The sequence below is a fragment of the Ischnura elegans genome, chromosome 12, assembly GCF_921293095.1.
Source record: "Ischnura elegans chromosome 12, ioIscEleg1.1, whole genome shotgun sequence".
Taxonomy (NCBI): Eukaryota; Metazoa; Arthropoda; class Insecta; order Odonata; family Coenagrionidae; genus Ischnura; species Ischnura elegans.
This window is the reverse complement of record NC_060257.1, coordinates 34,234,622-34,237,664: the sequence shown is the minus strand read 5'-3', so window position 1 is coordinate 34,237,664 and position 3,043 is coordinate 34,234,622. Positions and strand designations below refer to the sequence as shown.

At 42.4% G+C, this 3,043-nt stretch overlaps 1 non-coding gene across 1 annotated transcript; it reads left to right on the top strand.

Moving 5' to 3' along the window:
* The first annotated feature begins 1,912 nt into the window (after positions 1–1,912).
* On the top strand, positions 1,913–1,984 carry Trnap-ugg. Its single transcript has one exon. It is a non-coding gene; the product is annotated as a tRNA-Pro (tRNA).
* The last annotated feature ends 1,059 nt before the right edge of the window (positions 1,985–3,043 follow it).

The window sequence follows — 3,043 nt, the reverse complement described above, 5'->3', positions numbered from 1 at the left end:
CAGCACTAACAGTGAATTAAAGAAGGCAGTGCTGGAAGGAAAGGGAGGCTTCCAGATCACTTCTTGAACACTCCATGGAAACCTGCCTTAATCGGTAGAATAGTATAATAATAATTAATTAAATTTGTTTCTGTTTGTTAAAATTTTCTGTTCTTGTCGTCGACGTCAAGCAAAAATATAAAGTACTTATCAAATAAAAATTATCATAAAATGATAGTTTATTTTATTAGATACGGTAAATTATTCGTTGAGTACCCCGTTTTGTCCAACTTTCCCCTAATCATAATACTTAACACTTCTCGGAAGGAAAAGACGCAGGGCGGCTTCTTTCCGAGGTGACGGCCGCCGAGGCTGCGAACTAAGAGGAGGAGTCGATCCGTGGGCGGGGTTAAGGTTTTGAACTCTCGGCGCTGACGGGAAAAAGTAAAAGGGAAGGAAAGAGGAAGGAAAATAATAAAAAAATGAAACCCTTTCCTTTCTCACGCTCTCTCGCCTCCTTCCCACGCATTCGAAGGGAGGGAGGCAGGGCTTTCCCGCTCCCCACTTACCGACCACCACACGTTCAACTCATCCCCACCCACACTCCGTTAGAGCATACACCCACAAACGTCCAAACCTTTCCAACCGCAACACAACACATGACTGCAAGAGGAGTTCCTTTCCAGCCTTTCCTCCACGCTCAAACGATCCTATTGAGCAAAAAATTTACCAACGTTATTATTAAAGTATTCTACCGATTCGTCAAGCTAATCGTAAAAAGGGTTTTGTTTTAAAGAATATTCGGAAAGTGTGACGACAAAGTGAGAGAAATTAGTTAATTTTCCCTCGTTAGACCACATTTGGAATACGCTGCCAGTGTTTGGGACCCTCGTGAAAAAGGCTTAATAACAGAGTTAGAACGCGTGCAAAGAAGAGCTGCCAGGTATGTGAAAGGTCGTTACGATAGTCTTGTTAGTGTAACTGACCTCTTAGATAAACTCGGATGGGAATCTCTGTCGGACCATAGATTGAAAAATAGACTAAACCTTTTAGATAAATTCAAAAGCAGTGTCTTTTCTGACGAAGTTAACCATATCTTACGGACGCCAACATACTACGGAAGATCAGATCATATAAATAAAATAAGAGAGATAGATTGTAGAACAGACAGATTCACAATGTCATTTTTTCCACGATCAAAATGAGATTATAACGGCAGCGATAGAACTCATAAATAGATTGCATGACTTGTGGTGTAGCCAACTAACCTATGTAAAACTTAATGCATGTTTCTTAATTTTATTACTATTTTTAACAGCATATAGTAGTATAATTTGTTAGTATGCGTGACGTTTTTTGTACTGTGTGGTGTGCATGTTGGAGTCCAATTGCATGCTGCATGCTGGTGATTGATCACCCCCCGCCAAACACCCTAGAGGTGGCTCGCAGGGTATTATGTAGATGTAGATGTACCGATTAAGGTAGGTTTCAATGTAGTACTTAAGAAGAATTCCGGGAGCCTCCCCTTCCATCATGCACTTCCCTCTCCAATTCTCAATGAGGCCTAATCCCTTTCATTCTATCGAAGAATCCTATTCTTTTCCTTCCTCTCCCTCGTTAACCTAACATTCTTCCCTCCAACACTGTAACGTTAATGAAATGAAAAACTTCGTTGTATTCCATAAATTTATTTTTAGGTACGACTGATTTCGACACAGCGCGCAGCGGCGTCATCCTTGGGATGACGTGTCCTTCCATCCAAGGATGACGCCGCTACGTCGAAACTTAGTCGTACCAAAGAATAAATTGGTGGAGTACAACGAAGTTTTTCATTCCATCAATGTCAAAAGGAACTTCATTGAAGTTCAGCCTGAGACGATGGAGATTTAAAAAATTTACAATTAGCCAGTTTATTTCGTGATAGCACTCAAGCGGCCTGTTGGTCTAGGGGTATGATTCTCGCTTTGGGTGCGAGAGGTCCCGGGTTCAAATCCCGGACAGGCCCATTTTTTTCCCAATGGCGGAGTAAATTACCCTACCCTAGAGTTCCCTACCAAGCCGATGGTTGCTGGTTCGAGTCCCGCCAAGGAAGATTTTCCACATCCAGGACGTTGTTATGTGCGGTATTCCGTTGTTACGCGTATATTCCCACACAGTAGAGGCTATAAATTACCTGTACTCGGGCCGATAAATAAATTATCGCAATGGAAATCAAAACTACAAGAAAATTTAAATTGGTCTGTTTCCTGTATCAAGAAATACTTACACTACATATTGTGAAAGGTCACTCTGGATTTCCACCGGGTCAGGTCCTCCAAATCCATCTCGGCCGACGTTTCGATGAACGAGTTGTCATTCGTCATCAGGGCAAACTGACCCTGTGGAAATCCCGAGTAACCTTCCACTATTCTATACGCCGGGAAAGCATGCGATCATTAATACACTACATAAATAAAACGAAATGCGTCATCAGTGTCGTTTTATAATGCAAACGCTGGGATTCGAACCCAGAACCTTCCGATTAAAGGCTGGAAGCACCATTGCCTTGGCCCATTTTCAGATATATTCCTATTCTTCCCCTTCTGTACATATATTTTGATGCATTTTTCGGCTAACACTTTATAATTTCAAAGTAAAGAAAGAGCATACAAAATAACAAGTAACGCATACAACTTTGCCAATTGAATAAAGCACTTTTAAGCGCAGGTTTTCTGAAAGAAACAATGCAAAACACGATCACATACTCTTTCTCTACCCCTTCTATCTCTTCCGGCTTACGTCAGTGGGGTCAGAATCGTCTTCCTCCATCCAACAGCAGCGAATAAACCGGTTTGCTCGGTCGCTGTATCGCGGAAGGCGAAGAAGGGAGAGGAGGAGGGGGGTGAAGGACGAAAACGCGCTGTGGCCATCGCGACTGACTGAGTGCGCGGTCTCGTTTTTCAGTTTTTTTTTCAATTCTCACAATCAGCCGATTCTCACCGTCCGTCGTATTCGGGTGGGCGACGGTGCATGCTATGTAATCACGAATATTATACATGGTGTTTCAGGAGAATTCTTCTAAAGG